At 53.2% G+C, this 12,038-nt stretch overlaps 1 pseudogene; it reads left to right on the top strand.

Moving 5' to 3' along the window:
* Positions 1-6,922: 6,922 nt before the first annotated feature.
* On the top strand, positions 6,923-7,886 carry LOC123629838 (annotated as a pseudogene).
* Positions 7,887-12,038: the final 4,152 nt, after the last annotated feature.

Here is a 12,038-nt window from a genome sequence, read left to right as displayed (position 1 = left end):
GCCCACTGGTGCCAGCCGGGCAGACCTAGGGGCTTTCGTTCTTGTCGGGGAGGCTGATGATCAACTAACACCGTAACAATGATCACTTCCGCATTGGATGGTAATGGCCGCGAAGAATAAAAAGGCAAGCACGCGGTGGCGGGGGTGGGGTGGGGGACACTCCCTCATGGGGGTCAGGAAGCGATGAGAATGTCGAGGACAGACGTGAGCCCTGCAGGCTGCAGGAGCACAGGCGCCCGGGGCAGGAAGGACCGCAGTCCGGGAGGGACACAGGGCCCCGGGGCTGTGCCGGGCAGCTGGGGTCTGGCTGCAGAGCAGCGGGGAGCCGGGGGGTGCAGGCAGGAAGGCTGTGCGATGTCACCTACACTCACAGAGGATCGCCCTGCTGTGTTTGCAGAACACACTGCAGGCACGGAGGGCAACCAGGAGCCTTGTTGGCAGCCGCAGGGGAGGTGCTGATGGTTCCGATGCCCCCAGAGAGGGGGAGCTGGCAGGGCAAGATGCCAGGAACCCCTCTCCGCAATAGTGGGGAGGTGCCACTCACTGAGATGGAAACACAGAGGAGGTTGGAGCAGGCTGGGGCAGAAAGCAGGTGTGGGTTTGGATGGGACAAGCTGGCAGTGCCTGTTGACAGCAAGGGGGGGCGCTACGGCAAGAGGACGTTTTAACCAGTCCTGACTGGACATCCCCAGTATGCCAGGCACAGGCCGGGTCTGTCTGCAGCACTGCCCAGGCCCTCCTGTCCTCCTGTCTGGGTGCAGCCCGGCCCAGCAACACCTGTGGGCCTGTGACTGTCAGGCCAGGGACTTCATGCCTGCAGCCTCACCCCGTCAGCCCCAGGCAGGAGGTGGCCCATTCCCAGGTCAACAAGGGACAGAGGGGTATAGGGCTCGCCACTGGGCATCTGGGCCCCTGTGTGGCCATTACAGGCCCAACTGTCTCTCTGGAAAAATGCCTTGGACACTGTTGCTGGCAGTCATCACACCCACATGTCATTTCTCGTGTCAGTTAGTGGCAGAGTTGCTATAACACAGAGGCCTGAAAATGTGTGGCCCAGAGCTGGGTCATGCTGCTGCAGGGTGTCATCCAGGACCCAGTTCCTTTGCAGAGGCCTGGGGGGCTGTTCTCAGTCACATAAAGCAGGGGTCACTGAGGGGCAGGCGCCGTCCTTCTAATAATGGGCCTCAGGACTTGCCCAGGGTCCCTTCTACCTGCATCCTTCTCCCAGGCTTCACTCGATGGCCACACTGTGGTCAGGGAGGCTGAGAAATGTCATGTCTACACAAGCAGACGGGAGTCCTGCTAATGCCCAGGGATTCTGTCATCGAGAGCGAGGGGCGATGAATGTGGAAGGACAATTTTATAGTCATTATCTCACTTTCAGACAGTAGCTGACCAAATTTCGAAGTCCCTGGAGCTGTCCTCAAACACAGAGGTGACCCTCATAATAGAATCCAGACAGCAAAGGAAAAGATAGGGGTCGCTTTTGGAAAACTCAAAGAGATGGTCAAAGTTTTTTGGTGAAACGTCTCCAAAATATATACTATTCTTAGATTTTTTTTCATGCCATGAAAACTTCAATTCTCACTATAATCCAGTAGTTCCCAGGATCATGACCTTTTAAAATTTATCCTTTTTGGATTGAACTCTTGCATTTTGGATCTTAGTCTAGAAGGGATTCTTTTTTTAATACAGGAAGTTTGAACAAGTTCCATTTGGCAGATTCTAGAGCAGAGAAACAAAAATCTCTCTTATGTAACATATTTTGGGGTTTCTTTACGTTCAGTTAACTCAGAAGTCACCGAATTATTATGAACATTTGCGGCCTAGGGTAGGCATTGGAGTTCGGGGTTCATGTTATACAAACCACTGCTGCTAAGAATTCCCGAGCACAAGTCTCATCAGCCCCGGACACCTTTGGGCAGCTTTCCAAACAGTACACCTTGCTCTTTCATTTAGCATATGAAGGGGCATGGAATGCCAGGAACGTAGGTCTGCAAGGCAGGCTAACTGCTGTGCTGCTGCCGGCCGCAGTCTGTCTGCACTTGGTTTTTCCCAGTCCTTTTGGGGCCTCAGTTTGTGACTCTGTGCAATGAGATTGGCAATAACTAGTGAGCATCTTGTAAACTTTGGCTGCCTTTTTCCCCTGGTGGATCTCATTTTTTTCTGTCCCATAGTATAAATAACAGCGTCCTGCCACACCAGAGGGTGTCAGACTGTATTTCGAGGATCCGCAGAGCTCTGCCCAGGCCCCTCGGGTCTCTCTGGCTGGTTAGGGGAGGAGGAGCCCAGGCTCGCAGGAGCAGCTCTGCTTGTACCTGTCTGATAATCTGAGATGTGTGATTACAGTGGAAAAATAAAACATTTGATTCTTTAAAAAAGTTAGCAGGCTACTCTTCCAGAAATGATCTTCAAAGTCATTTCCAGTCCTGAAACTATGAGACTCTGAGAGGTCAGGGAAGGGAGCCTGGAAGATGATGTCTATGAATGGCCACCAAGTGCCCGGGTGGAGCCGGAAAGGCTGCAGAGCCAGGATGGAGGGGGAGGGCGGAGGAGGTGGGAGGGGGCGTTTGCAAGGAGCTGCCGGTGGGCGAGCCCTGCAGGGAGGCCCTCTGGGTTCACATCGAAAGAACCGGACCTCGGAGTTAGGAGGCAGAAGTTAAGAGCCCAGCTGGGCTTCTGTGAGCCAGGTGATCCCTAATGAGGGGCTTTTCCCCTGAGTCTTGGTTTCTTCTTCTTTGAAAGTTGAATTCGGAAGGTGAGGGTGGGAGAATTAGGCAAGTCTGTAACACCCTGTGTGTATTTCCAAAATCCCCCAACCCAAACAAGTCTTTATCCACTTGACACTAACTCATTTGGTGGCACAATCTGACCTGAACAAATATGAGGTTACATATATGCTTTATGTATCCTTTTTAGTGCAAATACGTATCTGTAGATATCTCCACACACATGTGGTTCTGTTTCATTTCAGAAGTGGCCGTGTGTTTAACTGTGGGTGCCCTGGCAGACGCACTCAGTGTGTTAGGTAACACATGGTGCATGCATGTATGATCTTCCCGAAATCTGAGGAATTCTGGAATCCAAGTACATTTGTCCCCAGTGGTTTTGGATAAGGGGCTGAAGCCCTGTAATAATTCCTGACCTGCCCTTCAGGCCTGCAGTGAGGATGCCAAGAGCCACCAGGCATGTGCACCTGCTGTAAGTCGTGACGCGTCCCCCGCTACAAAGGACAACGTTCCTCGAGCAATACTAGGGTCTCTGTGCTAGTCTGCCGGGGCTGCCATGGCGAAGTACCACAGACTGGGGGCCTTAAACAACAAACATTTATTTTCTCATGACTCTGGAGGCTGGAAGTGTGAGACCACGGTGCCAGCAGGGTTGGGTTCCTCTGGGGCCTCTCTCCTGGGCTTGCAGACGCCGTCTTCTCTCTGCATCCTCACCTGGTCTCTCTATGTGTGTCTGTGTCCCAATCTCTTTTTATAGGGACACCAGTCAGATTGGGTTAGCCCACCCTGATGTCCTCATTTCAACTTAATTACCTCTTTAAAGACACTATCTCCAAATACATTCACATTCCTGTGGGGTTAGGAAGGCAACACGTGATTTTTAGGGGACATAACTCAGCCCATGGAGTCACCTTTTGCTGCAGTCAGTGCTCTTCTCCTGGCTGGGTGTCTAAACCCCTGGCCTTCTTCATTTTTCACGTGTTAACACACTTGAACCCGGACGGACCAGCCTCACCTTTCCTGCCTCCCAGCCGTCGTGTGACTCCCCTACAGCGGAGCATCTGGAAATTGGGGGTGTCCGTTGCAAGAGCACACTGAGGTCCTGACGAATGACCAGAAGCGCGTCTGCTAACTGTGAAATTTCACCCGGGCCCGCCAGCCTGGTGTGAAACTGGTGACCGATCGGCCCACACCAAGCAGGGTTTCCCTTTGTCCGCCCCACCTTGGGCAGGGGGAGGGCAGGAAGGAAAGCAGCAGCCTCCGGTCCCTGTGCCCGGCGGCCTGGCGGAGGCCACTCAGTCTGTGCCCAGTTTCAATGAAGGGCACAGCTGGCAGGAGAACGACCAAAGGGACGACAGCGTCGCTCCCCGACAGACCATCCATCTGGGTTTACTGTCCTGTGTTTTCTGACGGGGCCACACTGGGGGCTGGCCGGCGGGGGCAGGCACCGTGTGTGTCTGCAATAAGACCAGCAGAGGGGTCTGTCCAGCAACGAGTACCTGCCGGCCTCCTGAGGTCGCAGAGCTCCGGCGGGACTCTCGGGAGCCGCTCCGGCTGCAGCGTCGTTAGTCGGGCAGGAGGAGGCCCGAGTCCTTCCTCTGCCCCCGTCTCTTCCCTGGGCTTTGCTGGAGCTGCGGATGAACCCGGCACGGAGCCCGCGGTCCCCGCAACGCGCGTCCCGCAGTCTGGCACGGACGCATCTCACGCAGCGGGGACGCGTCCCCGAGTGTCAGCTGGGCCCGCTCTCGGCCTCCAGCGGCCCCACGGCCTCGTGTCACCAGGTGTTTCCGGTGCTACGTCCTCTCCGGGGGCACTTTGCCTTCTAACCGCGTCGGACTCCCGTGCTGCGGGGACTCGCACCGGAGCCTTCCGTGGCCTCCCGGGCGTCAGCGTGAGGGACACTGTCCCCGGCAGGGGTTTGCGGCCCGAGCACAGCGTTACGGGAGCTCGCACGGGAGGCGCCGGGGCCATCACAGTGACATGGCTTCTCTTTTAAAAGTGTGAAACGTACGTGTGGCATTAAGGAAAGACACAGCCTCGGTGACGCTGGGATCATCGCGTGTCCCAGGCTGCTGGCAGCGCGGCTGAGAGAGACAAGGGGGCGGGGCGACAGCAGCCTTTGCTTTCTGTCCCTGCTTCTCCGTGACACAGAGTGTACCGGCCTCTCGTTCCACAAGTGATGCATCTTCCAGACGAAAGACCATCCTCTAGGAATAGGCAGCTGGGTGCTGCCAGCCTGGGGGAGCGGGAGGTCCCTGTCCCCGCACGGGACCAGGTGGCAGGCCTCGGCGTGGGGGGCGCAGGGCCGGGAGTCGGCACAGGCGCCGCCGCTTCACTCAGCTGCTCTTGTCCGCGACCAAGGCCCGGCGGGGACAAGGGCCACCGGCTCCAACGCACACGCCGGTGACCCGAGTTCCCTCCGTGGGGGGGGCTTCGGAGCCCACGGACCTTCCCACGGGGGCGGGGGACAGCCCCTCAGCCCGCCCCTGTGCCGCCACCAGGCCTGTCTTGGACTTTGAAAATGCTCCCAACTCACGGTGCGCTGGCAAGTGACACACAGGGACGGCTCGGAGCATGTGCATGAGCGAGAGCCCGTGTGGTGTGTGTATGAGTGTGGCGTGCGGTGTGTGTGATGTGTGGTGTATGAGTGTGTGTCATGACTATGGTGTGTGATGTGTGGTGTATGAATGTGTGATGAGTGTGGTGTGTCGTGTGTGTAATGTGTGGTGTATGGGTGTGTGTATGTGTATGAGTGTGATGTGGGGTGTGTGTAATGTGTTGTGTATGAGGGTGTGTGAAGAGTGTGCTGTGTGGTGTGTGTAATGTGTGGTATATAGTGTGTGTGATGAGTGTGAGGTGTGGTGTGTGATGAGTGTAGTGTGTGGTGTGTGTAATCTGTGGTGTATGAGTGTGTATGAGTCTTAAGTGTGGTGTGTGTGATGTGTGGTGCATAAGTGTGTGTGATGACTGTGGTGTGTGCTGTGTGTAATGTGTGGTGTATTTGTCTATGATGAGTGTGGTGTGTGGTGTGTGTGATGTGTGGTGTATGCATGTGTATGAGTGTGGTGTGTGATGCATGTGGTGTGTGGTGTCTATATTGTGTGGTATATGAGTGTGTATGAGTGTGATCTGTGGTGTGTGTGATGAGTGTGGTATGTGGTGTGTGATGTGTGGTGTATGTTTGTGTGTGATGAGTGTGGTGTGTGGTGTGAGAATGTGTGTGATGAGTGTGCTGTGTGGCGTGTGGAATGTGTGTGATGAGTGTGGTGTGTGGTGTGTGCAATGTGTGGTGTATGAGTGTGATGAGTGTGCTGTGCTGTGTGTTTGATGTGTGGTGTATGAGTGTGTGGTGAGTGTGATGTGTGGTGTGTGTGTTGTGCTGAGGGTGTGTGTTAGGCTAGAAATTTCTGGATCCTTCCAGCACGTTGATACAAGTCTCGGGTTTTCTCCTATGTTATCTCATTTCATCCTGGCACAGCCTGTCCAATGTGTGTTGTCCCCATTTCACAGATGGAAACTGAGGCTTGTGGGGACTTCAGCATCCCCCAGAATCCCGCAGATGATAGATAGTCGGCAGTGCCAGCCCTGTCTGCTGATTCCCCAACCACGATTCTTTCCCCAACGTGTCCCCCCACCCAGTTGGCTCAGCTGACAGCGTGTAGAAAAGGTGTCCCACGTCAGTCCACAGCTATCGCTGCTTTGGATGTGGGATGTGCCACCCGAGCCAGCAGGGGAGAGGGGACCGGGGTGTCCCGGGTTCCAGGGTCACAGACCCCCTGGGAGGCAGAAGAAGTGAAGAGCACCCCCCCACCTGCCACCCTCCTGCGTGACGCCCAGGGCCAATCACCGGCACTAGGTTTTGTTCCCCAGGCCCCAGTGCTATGGGAAGAAGAGGTTTTAAGTGAGAAAAGGAGCCCTCAGTCCAATAAAAAAACTTCAGAAAAATGCTGATTTTTAAACAGGGGTGTGTCCGCTCGCGTGTTACATTTTGGGGTCACCGCGGGGCTCCTGAGAGCCTTTGTGTCGCTGCTGGGAGCTGAGACGTCACAGGGGCGTGTGGGGTCCGGCGCATCCCCGACACGCAGCAAATACTCATGTGGGACTTTCAGACCCGCCTTGGAGAACTTCCTCTGTGCCACTGCAGTTTGGAAGTTGCCTTCCCGTCTACTCTTGTCGCCTCTGCTGCCTGCACCATGTCGCCTCAGCAGCACTGCCGGTGGCCCGCGACTCTCGGAGGGCTCAGAGCCTTCTGGGGTCAAACAGCCAATCTAGGAAGGGCCAGCGTGGCGCTCCCGGGCCCCTTCTGGCAGGTGCTGGCCCAGGTGGCTGGCGACAAGTGGAGGTGCCACCAGGCACCTGATTCCTCCTCCTCTCGGGCCCTGCGCCTGTATGAACCCAGGTCGGAACAAGACCCCGGGGTCGGGGGCGGCGAAGGCCAGCTCCGGGCGGTGACTAAAGGACGGTGTTTAGACCGAGAAGGCGGCACCATGCTGCGCCCCGTCACCCGCCTCCTCTGTGACACGCACAGCCTTCTTCTGGGTACTGCATGGCTGTGTTCAGTGGTGTTTCGAGAAACATGTGGCAGCTCTGGGAGGAATCACACCTGGGATGTGCAGTCCCTGGTCAGGGTAAGAAGGCGCCGGAGGCCGCGCAGATCGTCACAGACGTCTTGACCCCCCGCGTCCAAGGAGGAGCCGCGGGACGAAAGCCAAGCGACGTTAAAGGAGCCCCCACGGCCGCACTCATGCCAGGGGCTGAAAACTCGTCCGCCACCTGCGGAAACACAACATACCCTCTGCCGCCGCCGCCAGCTCCGGGTCTGCGTCACTCGAGATGAAGACAAGCAGGAACAAGGAATTCTTTGGTTTGTTTCGTCACCTCGTTTTGGGAGACGACCTGGGAGTGAAGAGCGGGAAGCCGGAGTCCAACATATTCCTGGCTTGTGCCAAGACGTTGTCCCCGCCTCCTCCCGTGGAGCAGGGCCTTGTCTTTGAAGATGCTCCCAATGGGCTGCAGGCGGCCCTGGCAGCCGGGATGCAGGCGGTCACGGCTCCAGACGGACCCCTGAGCCGCGACCTGACGGCAAAGTCCACGCCGGTGCTGGATTCCCTGCAGGACTTCCGGCCCGAGCTGTTTGGGCTGCCCTCCTACGGATGAGGGAGGACGTGTCCTGCACTCCCTGCCCACGCCGGGCCACGCTGCTGGGCAGGCGACAGCACCCAGACTGCAGCCTGCATATTGATCCCGGCCTTCCTGTTGGCGTGGCCCACTGCGTAAAGTGTTGATAGAACACGGCTTGGCAGTTGACAGAAAACAAAGTAGAGACAGCCCAGAACAAAGGTGAAACTTGAATGACCATCTGAAAAATCGAGCTGGTGTAGCATGTGATAGACAAGCGAGTAGACATGCTTGCGTGTGTATACCAGTGTGCTAACATGCGTGTAGGCATTACATATATATATATATATGAAGGTATATACATATATATATGTATATATATATATGCATGCATGTATGTGTAGAATGTATACCTCTCCAAGACCAAATAAGTTATATTTGCGTTTGTTTTATTTTAGTTTTTCTGAACACTTGACTGGGAAATGTGAACTATGTATACATATGTGTATATGTTTTTGTGTATATACGTGTACACATATATGTTATTTTTTATATATTGTACCCTGTTTCACTTTCCTCTGTATTGATAATTAACATGCAGGAACAACTGACGCAGTGAGACGTTAATTCTGTCTGGTTGTAATCTGAGCGGGAAAGCCATGTTTTTGATGAGTACTAAGAGGTAATTGTCCTTATTAGCTACTATTAAAATTCTTTTTGTGACCTCAAAAAAAGAAAGAAAGAAAGAAAGAAAGAATGGTGTTCATCCACAGTCCACAGGAGATCCTCCTGGAGGACGCCCAGGGGTTGGAGTTCTAACAACAGCAGGTGGAGATGAGGACCAGGAAAATGTTCTTTGCTGCTGTCAGAGTAGCCCTATTTTTAGCCTCCTTTGCTGTGGCCTGAGAAAACACAGATTATGAAAAACACATTTTACTCCATGCAACACAGCCGTAGCTAAGGCCTACGACAGGGAATCTACTAGAAGCCATGGCTCTTTCAGGCAGAAGCATTTTAAAATTTGTCTTTGTATCTTCAAGGCCTGTAACAGGCCCTGGTATACAGGAGGTGCATAATACACGGCGAGCAGAGGGAGGCAGGAAGTGTGTCCTGGCTGGCAGGAACAGTGCTGTCGTCAACACTGTCAACAGTCTCCTGAGCAGGGAAGCCTGTCTGGAGCACAGTCCCCTGTGTCTCCGGGGGAGCTTCTCCCTCCACCCTCAACCGAGGGGTGGCCCCAGGGGGCGATAAGTGTGCTCCAGTGTGGGCACGTCGGTACGGAGAAGCGTCCTCCTCTTTCTCATTCGGAGAGAGCAGAGGCGGGTTCGGAAATGAGCTCAGAAAGAAAGAGGAGCAGCACTCGCCTGCCAGGAGTTTGCAACCAGGGACAGGAAGATCATGATGTACATAGAGACGGGGTCTCGCTACGTTGCCCAGGCTGGACTCAAGCTCCTGGGTGCAAGCGATCCTCCCGCCTCAGCCTCCCTCCCGAGTGGCCGTGGCAGGTTTAGACCATCGCCAGGCCCAGAAGGCAGCAGCGCGGGGCAGCCCTGCAGCAGGAGGCCAGCAGCCTCCTGCGGACACAGCTCCTCCAGTCTCCTCAGTGCCAGGGGCCAGGGGCCACTGCCTCTATTCCCACCCATGTCGCTCCCTTGTCTACCTGGACTTCCTTGTCCTGGGGGACGTCATCCACTGTCAGGTCCCCGGGAAGACAACAGCTCTTCTCCTGGTTCCAGATAAGCAGCATGTGGCCCTGCAGACAGCAGGCACACACGGCAGGAGGAGAGGGGACTCGAGGGAGGCAGTGGGAGGGACACAGACCCCACACCAGACAACGGGCTTAAACTGGGACTCCACAGCGCCCCACTGGTGTGACCTTGGGCAGGTTACTGAAGTCGCAAAGCTGCCATTTCCACGTCTGTAGATGGGGATTTAGAACATATTTAACGGGTTTTCTCAGGGGTGAATGAGAACGTGCGCACACTCAGTGAAGGCTGTCACACGGCTGTCCAAACCGTGTGTCCCTGCAGACTGCCGACACACAAGTCAGCCGGGTGGAGACGCTTTCACAGCCGGTCTCCCTACCCCCGTCCCCGGTGGCTTCGCCTTGTCTGAGATGCCAGCGCTTGAGCGGAAAAGTCGGTGATGGACACGAACCCAGGAACCACGCGGTCGGGCCTGCTCCCAGGGAGGGTTGACGAGTCACTGGAGCCTCGGCCAGCCACTCACCTCGCCTGCAGAATGAGGACCAGCGCGTCCCCACCCAGCTGAGCTCGTCTATACAAAGATGTTTCTGAGAGTCGCCGTAGACCGTGACCCGGAGCCGCTCGGAGGCGGTGAATAATAGCTCTTCAAGTCTGCAGTAACAAAGGGCTCCAGGCCGGGCGCGGGGGCTCACGCCTGTAATCCCGGCACTCTGGGAGGCCGAGGCGGGAGGATCGCTCGAGGTCAGGAGTTCGAGACCAGCCTGAGCAAGAGCGAGACCCCGTCTCTACTAAAAATAGAAAGAAATTATCTGGACAACTAAAAATATATATAGAAAAAATTAGCCGGGCATGGTGGCCATGCCTGTAGTCCCAGCTACTCGGGAGACTGAGGCAGTAGGATCGCTTAAGCCCAGGAGTCTGAGGTTGCTGTGAGCGAGGCTGACGCCACGGCACTCACTCTAGCCCGGGCAACAGAGCGAGACTCTGTCTCAAAAAAAAAAAAAAAAAAAAAAAAAATGGCCTCCAATAAAACTGTATTGCCAAAAATGGGAAAGAAACAGAATGGGAAGAGTAAAAAGGTTGAAGAGGCAGAGCCTGAAGAATTTGTGGTGGAAAAAGTATTGGATCAACGTGTAGTAAATGGGAAAGTGGAGTATTTCCTGAAGTGGAAGGGATTTACAGATGCTGACAACACTTGGGAACCTGAAGAAAATTTGGATTGTCCAGAGTTAATTGAAGCATTTCTTTTTTTTTTTTTAGATTAAGAAATAACTTTATTTTTTGTGTGTCAATCTCATGATTGAAAAGACATGTTGCTCTCAGATAGACAAGAGGCATAATTTGAAACAAAATTCTTTCTGAAAATTTAGCTTATGAACTCATTACACTGCAAATCAGAGAAGGATCAACAAAAAGCTGCAGCCAACATTTAAAACTGGTAAAACACTCTATCCTAGGCTTAGTAGCAGAAATTTTGAAGCTTTATCAAAAGCACATCAGCCACAGAATAGCAACAATAGAGGCATTAACTGTTGTGCCTTCAACTTAAGAAAAGCATTTAAAATATCATCCCATTTCCTATAAAAAAGTCATTTCCCAGAAAAGAATTTATTTATTTAATCAAAAGACTGTTAGAACTGGAATACTCTTCTTCCACTTCAGTCTAGGTTTGCCTTTAATCAACATCTCTAGCTAATACTTTGACAGAATTTGGCTTCTCAGAAGTCTGTCATTTAAGCACAGTGTGGAATGGGAAAAAGTGTGTATACGAAGAAACTAGAAGAGTACAAAAAATAGTCACTTCTGAAACTCACTGGTGCTCAAGACATCAGAGGCTCTCTATTAAAGTGGGTCCCATAGGCCTGAGAGCTTTGTGCTTGAGGAAATACTACTTAGAGGTAGCTCTGGTTCTGGTTTATATTTAATTACAATTTGCTGTGTCCTGTAACAGGAAAGTTCTAACATTTTCAGGAAAGTAAAAGCACTCTAAACTTCCTCCTTACCCACCCTATAGCTTCCCCATAGAGAAGGGTAAGAAAAAGCTTAATGTGACTCCACATAAAATAGCAGCTAATTCAGCAATTCATACCGTATAGTTGGCAGGACTAGGAAAGGCAGCCTGGTGCCCCAAGCTCTAGGAGCTGGACCTACAGAAGTGTGGAGCTCTGGTGTGCTCACAGCACTCAGGAAAAGGAGGAGAGGGGACTGATTAGGGTGCACATATGGAGAAGTTCTTTTATGCATTTCATGGCACATTCTGCCACAGCAACAAATCAACCAAATCAGGAAGAAATTTGACTGTACTCTTAGATTTCAAAGTCTGTGCCCCTCATCCACTCCCTACCTACAGTTCATGCAAGAAAGAATGATCACTATTATCTATTTGAATATAGGGCCTAAGAAGAGGTGGGCCAGTATGGGTACAAACACTATATTCTATAACAAAACACTTTTTGAAAAGATTTATGTAACTTTAAGTATGAAA

Source organism: Lemur catta, unplaced genomic scaffold, assembly GCF_020740605.2.
Source record: "Lemur catta isolate mLemCat1 unplaced genomic scaffold, mLemCat1.pri scaffold_53_ctg1, whole genome shotgun sequence".
Taxonomy (NCBI): domain Eukaryota; kingdom Metazoa; phylum Chordata; class Mammalia; order Primates; family Lemuridae; genus Lemur; species Lemur catta.
The sequence above is the reverse complement of the archived record's forward strand: the minus strand, read 5'-3'. Positions and strand labels throughout refer to the sequence as shown.